Source organism: Carassius gibelio, chromosome B3 (assembly GCF_023724105.1).
Source record: "Carassius gibelio isolate Cgi1373 ecotype wild population from Czech Republic chromosome B3, carGib1.2-hapl.c, whole genome shotgun sequence".
Classification (NCBI taxonomy): Eukaryota; Metazoa; Chordata; class Actinopteri; order Cypriniformes; family Cyprinidae; genus Carassius; species Carassius gibelio.
In genome coordinates, this window is record NC_068398.1 from 46,667,452 (window position 1) to 46,682,445 (window position 14,994).

Genomic DNA, 14,994 nt, shown 5'->3' on the forward strand with positions numbered 1-14,994 from the left:
ATCACAGTCTTCAAAAGATTGTGTCATACATAGCAATGGGGTCAACCCCGCCTCCTCACTAAGATGAAAGATTTTGTCTTTTCCTTACTCAGAGTTGCTCTCAGATCGATCCCGAATCGCTCTTAAGCTAAGACTCCTACGTAAAAGTTTTAAGCTAAATTAAGAGTTTTCTGAGAGGATTCTTAGAATCTTTATGAATACGGGCCCTGATATATTTTAGTTGGTGTGCAATGAATCTAAAATATATTAAAGTTTAATTTTTATCATTACATTATGGAAAATAATGAACTTTATCACAATATGCAATTTTTTTTAAAAGGACCTGTAGTGCAAGTAATACAGAATTGATTGAAATAGCAGGAATTAGTGCATGGGAAGTCAAAGGTAGGTCAACAGTGGGTAGTGATCACTACCCAATAATAACTAGGATTGGCATAGAGGTACACCAGGAAGAGAAAGTGAAAATACCAAGGTGGAAATTGGATAAAGCTGACTGGCAGACATTTAAAGAAGTTAGTGAGAGTAAGTGTGTGGAAATACTGAGTAGAGATATAACAGATGTGGAGGAAATGAATAGTGTAGTAGTTGCAACCATTATACAAGCAGCAGAAGAAACAATTCCAAAAAGTACAGGAAATAAACAGGGAAAAAGTGTGCCGTGGTGGGATGAGAGCTGTAGAATAGCAGTTAAAAGAAGAAATAAGGCATTTAGGCTGCTTAAAGCTCATCACTCACTGGAAACTTTAATTAGCTACAAAAAGGCACAAGCAGTAGTCAGGCAAACGTGTGTATTGGAGACAGTATTGCAATAAAATTGGAAGTGAAACTCAGTTGTCAGACATATGGAGAACAATCAGAAGAATGAGTGGATTAGGTAGAAAGGTTGAAATGCCAGTGTTATGTAGAAATAATAAGAATGCAGGTAGTAATGCAGAAAAAGCAGAGCTTTTGGTAGAAACTTTTGTGAAAATCCACAGTTCTGGAAATTTGTCCGCAATAGATAACCAGTATAGGAATCAGACATTGTTGGAAAATTAAAGACAGTAGATTTGCACCAGGAGGAGATATGGACCAGGCTTTAACTATGTTTGAATTAAAAAGGGCTATCCTAAATGCACGACTAACAACACCAGGGAAAGATGCTATATGTTATATCATGCTAGGGCATATGAGAGATGGATCACTGGAGGTAGTATTAAGGCTGATCAATATGTTATGGAATGAAGGTAGAATCCCACTTGAATGGAAACAGGCAGTGATAGTCCCAATACTCAAACCTGGTAAGAATGCTTTAGACCCGTCAAGTTACAGACCTATAGCGTTAACATCACAATTAGGGAAAGTCATGGAAAGGGTGGTAACAGATAGGTTAAGTTACTATATAGAAAGTAAGGGTCTCGTTTCAACATATCAGTCTGGATTTCGTAAGGGTAAGGGAACAATGTTTTGTGCTTAGAACCAGAAGTAAAGAAAGCACAAACTAATAAGGAAAATGTAATTGCTGTGTTTTTTGACGTCGAAAAAGCAAATGATATGCTGTGGAAGGATAGACTTCTTATAAAACTTGTCAAATTAGGAATAAAAGGTAAGTTATTTGGTTGGGTATTAGATTTCCTGGACAGAAGAACAATAGAAGTTAAGGTTGGTACAGAGTATTCAAGTAGGCATATATTGGAAAATGGTACCCCACAAGGTAGTGTGTGCAGCCCCATACTGTTTAATATTATGATAAATGACATTTTTGATCAGGTAAATGGAAATATAGGTAAGTCACTTTATGCAGACGATGGAGCACTCTGGGTTAGAGGTCGAAATGTAGAATATCTTAGAAAGAAAATGCAAAATGCAATAGAGAAAGTTGAACAATGGACTTCTAAATGGGGATTTAAACTCTCAATTCCAAAAACAAAAGTTATATGCTTCTCTAAGCCCCACAAAGTAGTGCCACTGAAATTGTATGGACAGGATTTGGAACAGGTTCTCTTTGATGAGAGGTTGACTTGGTGTCAGCATATTGATAAGGTCAGAAATAAATGTAAGAAGATCAACAACGTGTTGAGATGTCCATCAGAGCGAGACTGGGGAGCGAGTAGAGCTTCGCTAATAAACATCTATCAGGCTCTCATGAGAACTGCCTCTGACTATGGTTCTTTAGCGTATATGTCGGCATCGGAATCTAACCTTAAAAAGCTTGATGTGGAGCAGGCACAGGCACTTTGGATTTGTACTAGGGCATTTAAAACATCACCAGTAACCGCTTTACAGGTGGAGGCAGGAGAGATGCCGCTAAATATTAGGAGGGTCAGGTGATGTTGGCATATTGGGCTAATTTACAAGGACATAGTATGGTGCACCCCACAAAAACTGTTTTGCAAGAATGCGCAGAGCATAATGAAAGCAATTTATACAGTTTCGGATGGGTGGGGGATGCTAAGGCTCAAAATGCAGGTCTCAATCAGTTGCAAATAGGACCCACTGTGGCAATATCAAATATACCACCCTGGAAATTTATAAAACCATCTGTAAGTGTAAGCTTACAACAAATACTAAAAGAAAACTCAAAAATAATGCCGCAGTGGATAATAGTTCAAAACTATGTAGAGCAGTATCAGGAGGAATTATTCATTTTCACAGATGGATCAAAGAAGCCGGAAACAGGCCGTACTAGTGCAGCATTTTATATTCCTCGGTATGAAGTTGTAGTCAAAAAGAGGACTACAGACTACCTGTCAGTTTACACTGTGGAGTTGATAGCAATTTTACTGGCATTAGAGTGGGTGGGAAAAAATCATCAGAGTCAAGGTATTATTATAGCCTCAGACAGTTTATCAGCATTATTAAGCATTCAATCTGAGAGAGCGTCATGTAGGCAAGAACTCATTTATCGAATACTTCACTTGCTTCTCACACTTCATAATAAGGGAGCGGTTGTCTCCTTCCTGTGGGTTCCTGCTCATGTGGGGGTGGAAGGAAATGAAGTTGTGGATATGCTAGCAAAAAATTCTATAAAGCATGAAATAGTAGATGTACAAGTACCAATAAGCAGAGCAGAGGTCAAAACCATCATAAAGCAACATTCTCTTAATATATGGCAAGAATATTGGGACACAGCAGGTACAGGACGTCATCTACACAACATACAAAATCAAGTAGTAACAAGAATGAGGAAGGGCAGAAGCCCTAGGGAGGAGATGTTAGTCGCACGTCTTAGAATTGGTCACACTGGTTTAAATACAACATTGCACAGAATAGGAAAACATCACACTGGATTATGCACTGAGTGTAATGTGCAAGAGACAGCGAAGCATATACTGTTAGACTGCAAAAAATATGAAGAAGATAGAGCAGAATTAAAGGCACAGATGGATGAACAAAGCATGACACTTGAGCATTTATTAGGGAAAGCATCTGGGAGTATACACAATTTATTAATTTTGTTTTTGAAAAACACTGGGTTAATGAAAGAATTTAATAGGAAGGAATTTTCTTTTGTAAGGGTCTTATATAAGTTTTTACTTCTTTTTATTTAATAACTTCATTTTTCTTCACCTCTTTTTGATGTCATTCTGATACCCACACTCCAGTCTAGTAGGTTGCGGTAATGCACCTTTGAGATTAGTTGCCAACCGCCATTAAACCCAAAAGAAGAAGAAGAATAAGAGCAGAGGTGAGAGATGTCTCCAAAAGACTCGGCTCATATTTCTCTGTGTTTCCTTCCAGACAGCAGCAAGTGACTGCCAGCCCTTATAAGAAACGGACTTCACGGACACACACAGCACTGCACACTGAGTGAAAGAGAAAGAAAGAAGAAGGCCGAGCACTGAGCACCGGAAAAACCCCTCACATTGGCTACTTTCCCTTCACGGTTATCAATAAAAATCCACCTTCGGGGAGCTCACCTTGATCCGCGTGTCATGTACTTCTTCACCCCATTACAATACATACATACAAAAAAAGCAGCAAAGACTAATTTTCTGTTTTTTATGGATAAACATTGAAGACAGAAAACAGCAGGTAAATGCGGTCTCTAATGTTCACAGTCAGTAGCCTATAATGATCCACTTTGATTTATTTCTCAGCAGTATATGTTCTCCTAAAACAAAAACGACTGTTTTCAATTATATTTGCCAAGCCATCATGTATTTTGAAATAATCTTGTCTGTGTTTGTCCGAGAGAACTCTTTCATATTGAGAGATGCATGAATGCATTCCAGAGTGTGAGCATCCAACCCTATCTGAGGCTTTAAAACCATTGCAAATTATGTAATTTCTGTATGTATATCCATCAAGTGCCATTAAGTTGGGTCCATGCGACACGGATGTCAGTGAAACATGAAAAAGCTCACATGCACTCAATTAAACTTTGTGATATGTTCTTCTACTATTGTTCTGTTCAAGATTATTCTTTGTCAAGCCAACATAATAATAATAAAAATAATAATAAGAAGAAACTTAAATAATATATCAGGAAGTTTTTCAAGACATCTTAAGAAGTTTAAATAGTATTTCAGCAAGCTGGCTCCCTCAAGCCAAGCTTAATAACTACAAATTACAGGACATCAGATATACAAAAAGGTATGTGAACACACTATGTCTGTTAAATAAATGTTCTGTGGTTTTCTTATTGTCATCCTTTAGCTGATTGAATTCTGAAGAAAATTGAGAATAAAGACAAGAAAAAAAGGAATTCAGACAACAAAAACAAATACATTTTCTGATGTAGATGTAATAACTATAAATTACATTATTTAAGATATACACAGAGGTGGGGACAAGTCACACATGGTCGAGTCCAAGCAAGTCTCAAGTCACAGTTCAGATAAATCAAGCAAGTCAAGTCGAGTTCTAATAAGGTAATTTTTTAAAAGTTATTTTTGCACAGAAAAGAGGAACTTGTATACAATTATGATGTATCTTATTCATTATACATTTGGTACATATGAATCATACACATATCTGTGCTACATTAACCCTCTGAGGTCTAAGAGTATTTTTGGTGCCTGGAGAAGTTTTGTCATGCCTTGACATTTGTGCTTTTTTCAGTTGCTTATAAACATCTAAATGGCTCAAGTTTAATATCACTGTAATCAGCACAAACTGGGCTATAATAATATTTGAGCTGCATCTATGTACATTAGGTGTGACCCCGACTAAGGATTTTCGAATCTTGCTGATATTCGACTGATAGTTTCAGCAAGCTCATAAGCCACGTGTTCACACAAGACAGCAGGCAGTCAGCGAAAACCAAGCTGCGTGCAACAGCACAAGACAAAATAGAACAATATACTGTGTGCAGAATTATTAGGCAAATGAGTATTTTGACCACATCATCCTCTTTATGCATGTTGTCTTACTCCAAGCTGTATAGGCTCGAAAGCCTACTACCAATTAAGCATATTAGGTGATGTGCATCTCAGTAATGAGAAGGGGTGTGGTTTAATGACATCAACACCCTATATCAGGTGTGCATAATTATTAGGCAACTTCCTTTCCTTTGGCAAAATGGGTCAAAAGAAGGACTTGACAGGCTCCGAAAATTCAAAAATAGTGAGATATCTTGCAGAGGGATGCAGCACTCTTAAAATTGCCAAGCTTCTGAAGCGTGATCATCGAACAATCAATCGTTTCATTCAAAATAGCCAACAGGGTCGTAAGAAGCGTGTGGAAAAACCAAGGCGCAAAATAACTGCCCGTGAACTGAGAAAAGTCAAGCGTACAGCTGCCAAGATGCCACTTGCCACCAGTTTTGCCATATTTCAGAGCTGCAACATCACTGGAGTGCCCAAAAGCACAAGGTGTGCAATACTCAGAGACATGGCCAAGGTAAGAAAGGCTGAAAAACGACCACCACTGAATAAGACACACATGCTGAAACGTCAAGACTGGGCAAAGAAATATCTCAAGACTGATTTTTCTAAGGTTTTATGGACTGATGAAATGAGAGTGAGTCTTGATGGGCCCGTGGCTGGATCGGTAAAGGGCAGAGAGCTCCAGTCCGACTCAGACGCCAGCAAGGTGGAGGTGGAGTACTGGTTTGGGCTGCTATCATCAAAGATGAGCTTGTGGGGCCTTTTCGGGTTGAGGATGGAGTCAAGCTCAACTCCCAGTCCTACTGCCAGTTTCTGGAAGACACCTTCTTCAAGCAGTGGTACAGGAAGAAGTCTGCATCCTTCAAGAAAAACATGATTTTCATGCAGGACAATGCTCCATCACACGCGTCCAAGTACTCCACAGCGTGGCTGGCAAGAAAGGGTCTAAAAGAAGAAAAACTAATGACTTGGCCTCCTTGTTCACCTGATCTGAACCCCATAGAGAACCTGTGGTCCATCATGAAATGTGAGATTTACAAGGAGGGAAAACAGTACACCTCTCTGAACAGTGTCTGGGAGGCTGTGGTTGCTGCTGCACGCAATGTTGATGGTGAACAGATCAAAACACTGACAGAATCCATGGATGGCAGGCTTTTGAGTGTCCTTGCAAAGAAAGGTGGCTATATTGGTCACTGATTTGTTTTTGTTTTGTTTTTGAATGTCAGAAATGTATATTTGTGAATGTTGAGATGTTATATTGGTTTCACTGCTGAAAATAAATAATTGAAATGGGTATATATTTGTTTTTTGTTAAGTTGCCTAATAATTATGCCCAGTAATAGTCATCTGCACACACAGATATCCTCCTAAAATAGCTACAACTAAAAACATACTAAAAACTACTTCCAAAAATATTCAGCTTTGATATTAATGAGTTTTTGGAATCATTGAGAACATGGTTGTTGTTCAATAATAAAATTATTCCTCAAAAATACAACTTGCCTAATAATTCTGCACTCCCTGTAAAGCACGCAGCCGGTAACTCGAGCTGCGTGAAACAATACAAGACAACACTTGAGACCACACGCTACCACAACAAGGCAGAACATGGAGTGCGAGTGTCCGAGCCTCGACACGAACCCGAAACTCAGCAAGACATGAGTGCCGGGATCCGAACACCACGCTCCAACATGAAACAGGACACGCAGGCGAGAGTGCACGGTTCAAGCAGTCTTGAAACTAGGCGCTCACATGAAAACAATGACATGATGGGAGTGTCAGGGCTCTGTCACAAAACCATGAATAACACTATACTGAAGCGACAGAACCCTGACAAATTCAAAAAAATTTGCAATAGTGCAATTATAAAGTTAGCCTACATGACAGTAGTTATTAATGTTCTGCATTTCTGTTTTGAGCTGCACCCGCTGAAGATAACCAGTAGAGTGAGCATTTGATGGCAAGTGTTTAATCAATGGGATTTAACTCATAATTTCATGTACCTAGAATACACTTCGTTATTTATACAACATAACGTTGATATTAGGACTTATAAGCTATCTGCAAAGAAAGCCCAAATGCACATGAACAAATCTGCATGGCTCTAAATGAACTCATATTGTGGACACTTGTTCTTCACGAAACAATGTGCAGAAACACAGCAGCCAAAGTCTAAAAATTCAAAGCATTTATTATAATGGTCTTCTCATTCTAATAGTATCTACATAACAGTCCCAGTCATAGTTATTAATATTATGCATTGCAGTTTGACCTGCTCACGCTGAAGAGATATCACCGTAGTACTACAATGGAGCGCTTGACTCAAAAACAAATACATCATATATCAGGTAAATAATATGTCCACAATATATATATACAATGGCTGAAATGTTTTGAAATCACTTGTACCCTACCTGTTCTAAAAAAATCTAGTCTCTGCCTGTGTCAGTTTGAGTCTTGGTAAAGTTTTAAATCCCTGCTGCCAAGATGCTCCTCTGTTGGTCATGAATTATGGAAAGTGAAACAAATCTATAGGGGTGGTTGGATTTATTCACGCACTTTAAAATATTAATTTGAAGCTTCTTTCTTTTCAGATTCTTATTCACGGCTTTATCAATAATAGACTGTACATTAACTTATTGGGAGAAAACCGCAAGTTTTATGTGTAAATTAGACATTTGAGCACTCACATAAAGTCAGTGTGGCATAATCATAACAAAAATATTCGACTGTGAGACTGGTAGTCGAGTGAAACATTATAATCTCAATAACGTGTTCAGCACGTGGGCATGGTCGCATTAGAGAAAATGAAGGGAGACATGAAAAACGGACATCGCGTTTATGTTATGGATTACTTTATCAAAGAATATTTGTTTTCGGCAGCACTTGTTTAGTTTAAAAGTAGACATTCTAGCTTTCTATAGATATCTCTCTCTCTCTATAGATATTAGCATGAAGCAGACTGACACACAGTGCATCTGAACCAAACTGGTTCTTTTGGTAATTCATTCTAAACTGATTCTGTGCTAATGTTATGAGTGCGAGTAAACCAAAGGCTTGAATGAAGGGCAATCATCATCAATGACACCATTACGTTGAGCTCAATAGAACTGGTGAACTGTTTTTTTTCAACCGGTTTATTGTATCGAACTGTCCGAAAGAACTGGTTCATGGAAAAGAACCAAACTTCCCATGGTATAAGCGCAATTCTTTTTAGTTTTCACCTGCAGTCCACACAAACACAGTGCACACATTTAAGCATTTAACAGACATTATAGCCTACATGTAATATAGAGCGGCCTGCTCATTTTAAGATGCCCATCAACATTAAAATTCAGGCTACACCAATTCCCCAATACATCTATTTATGAGATGTATCAGTAATGATAATGGTCACATTTCTAATAAGAACAAGAACATATGCAACCAAGGCCAAATTATGACAAACATGAAAGATTAATTCATTAACGTACATAAGTAATTGTTAAAGATCTTAGTGAAACTGACAATAAAGAGATTGTAAGAGACTTTCTTACCTTTCCCTGTGGTTCTTGAAATGTCGAATGAAATTTGACATTGTCGTGTCAAATATACTTGGGTTGCATATTTCTTGGCAAGGTCCGGTTCAAAGTCCTTATAGCCTAATAAGTCTATTTGTGGAGCTCGACTACTGTCTGCCATGTTTGGCGCAGTTCGAGTTGTGCAGTGTTTAAAGCACAGACGCTGATTAGTGGTGCTAATGTCACTATTATTTATTTATTTATTTATTTTTATTGCTGGTTGTTTATTATACGTTAAAGTCATTGTTGAGTCTCCCACTTCAAGTTAAGTCAAGTCTTAATTAACTTGTTCTCAAGTCAAAGTCAAGTCCAGGCAAGTTCATACTTTAATCAAGCAAGTCGCAAGTCCTGAAAATTGTGAATCGAGTCAGACTCAAGTCAAGTTATGTGAATCGAGTCCCCCACCTCTGCATATACACAAAAGTATGTGAACAGTGTCAATGTCATGGAAACACCAGGCTCTTCCACTAATCAATGATTTGTGAAACTGATCCATTAACCGTCTGTAGATTCTTACCTGTCTGTGTCCTGAGTCTATCTATGTGTTACAGAAGAAAAGACCATACCATCATGAATAAAACAGATGTGGAACGATTCCAGGAGCTGGGGGATTCCCTTCAACGTGTGCTCACTCCTCCTATCACCATCGCACCGGCTTCCGAATTGGTTTCCCCACCAGTCTTTTCTTCAGATCTGTGCCTCCAGTCCCATGGTCAATCCGGCACTCTGCTCTGGTTCGGAGGATGATTGCAGCAGATTCCTGTTGCAGTGTTCACTTGTCCTGGAGATGCAAATGCAATGCTTCCCTACAGAGAGGGTTAAGATTTCCTTTATTCTGACTTTGTTAACAGGTTGAGCACTCCAATGGGCAGAATCTTTGTGGCAGCAAAATAGATCAGTCACCCAATCATTTAGTGCCTTTATTAACCACTTCCGTGAAGTGTTAGATCGACCAGTCCTGTAAGTGATTCAGTGGGTGAGAAATTATTTCAGTTGAAACAAGGAAAAAAATCCTCTGTGCAGGACTATGCCCTAAGTTTTCACACTCTCACAGCCTCAAGTGGTTGGAATAAGCATGCCATGTTGATGACCCTTCCTCTTCCCATTCCTCGACGTCCCTGTTCACACATAGGGGTCTGTTTTTGTTTTTCCTCACAGACTTACTGACACCCATTGGTAATGCTTGTATCCTTGTCACAGTGGATAGATTTTCGTAAGCCTGCTGGCTGGTACCCCTAAAAGGACTCCCAACTGCCACGGAAACAGCAAAGGTACTTTTTTTTTCGAAACTTTGGCATCCTCAAAGACATTGTGTCAGATAGAGGTCCCCAATTTATTTCCTGAGTTTGGAGATCTTTCTTCTTGCTCCTAGGTGTGACATTATTGCATCCAGTGTGTACTCTGCTATCAGCCCCCTCTGTTCCCTTGGTCTGGAGAACTAGCTGACATTCTTTCAGTCACGTATTGGTTCCAGGAGAGTCAGAGGGTCTTGGACTCAGCACACCATCTCCAGCATGCATTCAGACGTCCTAAACATCATGCAGATGTCTGGAGAGCCTCCACTCCCACATTCAAATGGCTCACACAAATGGCTAAGACAACATGAAGACCTATTAAAACTCAATTGCACATAAAATCATTAAAATATATTTAGCATGTTAAAACATGTGTCCTGTGTGACAGTGTCACAGGCTCTCCACAAGAGACATTCAACTCAGGCTTCCTTGCCAAAAGCTGAGTCCCAGATTCATTGGTCCCTTCCCCATCATCCGTCAAAATCAACCTGCTCACTTATGAACTCCAGCTCCCATCACAAAACCCCCTGCTCAAACCCTATCACTCAATTGTTTCTCTTGTCTCCACAGAGCCTGGTCCTGTTGACGAACCCCCTCTTCCTATGGTGCTGGAAGATGGAACTGTCTACTTTGTAAAAGAGATCTTGAGTTCCCGACATCAGGAAGGCAAACTGGAATACCTGGTTGATTGGGAAGGATACGGCCCTGAAGAAAGATCCTGGATTCCATGAGACGATATACTCAATCCCAATCTCCTGACAGAGTTCAATGTTTCCCATCCCAAAGATCCATTGCTACATGGTTGAGGTCACCATCCACGACATCAGGGTTTTCGGCCCTCAGGAGCAGGCCTTTGAGAGAGGGTTTCTGTCACAGAAACACCAGGCTCTTCCACTAATCAACAATCACTTGAGTTCTGATCACCAGCACCTGAACGTCATTCACTAATCACCAGCACCACAGTTCAAAAACGCATTGTCTGGTCTCCATTGTTGAAGGGACTCATTGCTCATGCTAACCTACATACCTGAATGATTATTCCAAGTCACCCGATCTCCTACATCTCCTCCTTGTGTTCCTGTGTTGATGTTTGTTCAACCATTATGTACTGACATCCTATTCCAACCACCAGCTCCTAAGGAAGCCTTCCACTATCCAACACTCTCCAAAACCTGGTACCAAGACAGGTCAGTCATCGGTATCCTTGCTCATCTCAGTAAAGAACCAATATTTGCCATTCATTACCTGCTTCTGCCTTTCACAAACATCTGCACAATAAACCCGTCTGTTGATTCTAACTTGTCTGTGTCCTGAGTCTGTCTAGTTGTTACAGTATGTTTATTAAATGTTTTGTGGATGAAAACGTCTTGGTTACGTATGTAACCCTCGTCCCCTGAAGGAGGGAACGGAGACATTACAAATGGGATCTTGCCCGAGAGCCTAATCACCTTCGAGTGGTACAAAACGATCCAATGGTACACAAAGTACCTTGGTCTGCAGAATTTGCATCACAAGCTCTGCCCCGCAGAGCGGGTATATAAGGAGCAGCGCGAGCAACTCGCATTCAAGTCTTAGCTGAGGAGCCAAGCCAGTGACCCAGCTGTTCAGCGAAATATTAATGTGGCAAGGGGATGTAACGTCTCTGTTCCCTCCTTCAGGGAACAAGGGTTACATACATAACCAAGACGTTCCCTTTCAGTCGGTCACGTTCGACGTCCACATCACAATCACAACATATGGAGGCACCTAGTCCCACACAGGGCTGACCAAAGGGCATGTACGCAAGTTCTGGACATCAACAGTGCTGGATGAACTCAGGGTTCTGACTGAGGAACTCACCTGAGGGGATTAGCGCACGAATCCACTCCGCGAAGTGGATTGGCGCAGCAAGTGGATTGACACAGAGCAGGTCCTTACTGGCCCAAATGGGCAAGTACCTGGGAGGACACGGGCTCTACATGGAGATAATAAAATCTTGCAAATGTTTTAGATGTCGCACAGCCCACAGCTCTACAGATGTCTGTTAGCGAGGCCCCATGCGCCAGCACCCAGGAGGAAGCTACACTCCTAGTTGAGTGAGCTCTCACCCCTAGGGGGCATGGTAGGTCTTGAGCCTGATAAGCCTGGACAATAGCATCCACTATCCAGTGGGATAACTTCTGCTTGTAGACAGCCCTTCCCTTCTGCTGGCCTCCGTAACAGACAAATAGCTGGTCTGAAATCCTAAGGCACTGAGTTCTGTCCACGTAGGTGCGGAGCGCACGTACTGGACAGAGCAGCACCAGGGCTGGGTCTGCCTTCTCCAGGGGCAGTGCTTGCAAGTTCACACCTGATCCCTAAAAGAAGTGGTGGGAACTTCAAGGTAACATGAGAGTTAGCCGGCCCGAATTCAAGGCACGCTTCGTCAACTGAAAATGCCTGCAGGTCCCTGACCCTCTTCACCGAAGCCAAAGCCATCAGGAGCGCAGTTTTCAAAGATAAAAACTATAGCTCTACTGAGAGCAAGGTTTTCATGTTTTTTACTTTCATGTCTCCATTCTGCGTCAACACAGACCGTTTCCTGGGGCATATGACGTCCGTGGCGGTGGTCATAGCGCTTGGGTTACTCAATATGAGACCGCTTCAGCACTGGCTTCATGACCCTGAAGGGGCTTCAGGGCCCTGAAGCGGTGCAGAGCAAGCTGTAATGCTGGCAACTCGAAGCAATTGACATGCCACTGAAGACGGGGTCCCAAACAGGACCCTGACGCAGCATGCCCGTTGCACATGGCACCCCAGCCCATGGCAGAGGCATCTGTTGACATAACAACATGTCTGGACACCGGTGCTAGAGGCACGCCAGCCTGTAGAAATGAGGGGTTCAACCACGGTGTGAAGTTTCAGCGGTTAGCCGGAGCTATGGTCATTCGGAGCATGCCCTGTTGCCATTCCCATCTCGGGGCTCAGGTCGTGAAGCCAGTGCTGAAGCGGTCTCATATGGAGTAACCCGAGCGGTATGACCGCTGCCGCGGATGCCATATGCCCCAGGAAACGGTCTGTGTAGAGGCAAAATGCACTTGGGCATTAGCATCTTTAACAGGAGTCTATGCAGAGCTCGGTTCAGGGCATGCAAGTCCAGGATTGGTCGTAACCCACCTGTCTTCTTGGGTCCTATAAAGTAAGGGCTGTAAAAGCCGGACTTCATGTTGGCTGGAGGGACCGGCTCTATCGCGCCCTTTGCCAGCAGGGTCCCACCATTGTCACCGGACACCGAACTGAATCGCATAGCCGAGCCTGAGCGTCCGGATGAGCCTGCGGGAAAACCTGGGAAGCTTTAGCCAGGCTCCCAGAAACCGAACCAGCAGAGTCAAGGGGATTACAGGCATACCCACAGTGTGGGAGCGCGGAGGAGTAGACAGCCCCGGCATGGGAGGGATAGCGTCTCCAAGTAGCAAAGAGGGCATGAGAAGGTGAAGCGTTCTTGAGCCGGCTTTGCATGGAAACTGGCAAGTGGAGAGGAGAACGAGAGCGGTGAGGAAGCACGGTGAGGAAACAGCTCTTTTAGTTAAGGTTTGGGTACCACTGGCCGCAGGGAACAAAGGATTCTCCCCGTCCCACCTCCGGGGGAAGGAGTGGTCCTGCTACCATATCCTGACGAGCTGACGTCTCCAACTCCGGGTCGCCCTTCTGTGGCCATCTCGTCACTGTGGCCGAGGTGAAGGCTGCTGCTGTGGCCGAGCGGGAGTAGAGGATGCCGCAGGGGGGTGCCCTCGGCGACAAGCAGGCTGAGGTGGCTGCCCCTGGTCTCCCAAGGACCCAAGCCCGCTTTGTGATGCGTCGATCGACATACGGTCCTCTTTGCGAGCCCCGAAATCTCATCCGGAAACTCACCCAGCTGCAGCGTATGTGAGGGGGGTTTGGCCTGAGGAGGTTGGCTCGTTGGGGAAGCCCACACAGTAACCCTCAGATCACACTGGCCACCAGCCGAAGTAGCCCTCTTACGAGAAGAGGAGCTAGAAAGGGGTGTGGCAGAGGGCACTCTATACCTTTTAAGGCAATCGAGTCTCGATCTCAATGCCGAGATGGTCATGTCCCCGTAATGAGAACATGAGCCATCCACGAACGCAGTCTCAGCATGCTGGAAGCCCAAACACGTGACAGCGATCATGGCCGTCACGAGCAGCGATGTATCGAAACCCAGAAACCCAGAAACACACAGGCAAAATGACATCTTTAAAAAGAAGCAAATCAACCCGTTACTCTTTTCTGAAAAGAAAAAAGCTCTTTCAGGGGTGTTGAAGCCTTCAGGGGAACACGGGAGCTGTCGCAGGAAACCCAGACAAACCACTGAATCGCGGCGTCACACCAACACAAGCTGACTAGTTTGTAAACACTCCGGTGAAAGCAGCAAGCGATGTGCTCGGCTCCAAAGCGAAAGCTTGAATGTGAGTTGCTCGCGCTGCTCTTTATATACCCACTCTGCGGGGCAGAGCTTGTGATGCAAATTCTGCAGACCAAGGTACTTTGTGTACCATTGGCTCATTTTGTACCACTCGAAGGTGATTGGGCTCTCGGGCGAGATCCCATTCGTAACGTCAACGTGACCAACTGAAAGGGAACAGATTTGACATTAATGCTGAATTACATTTTTTAATAAAGACAAATTTACCATCTTGTATCATCGTTTTCTCATTCTGCAATTGATTGTGTGCTAAAAAGAAAATATAGAATAAAAACAGAATTCAGAAAACAGAAAATGCATGTATAGTATGACTTCTGAGAATACAGTCAGTGTGTGTTAAAGGGGTGCTATTATACTTTTTCAACTTTAGTTATTCTGTAATGTTGCTG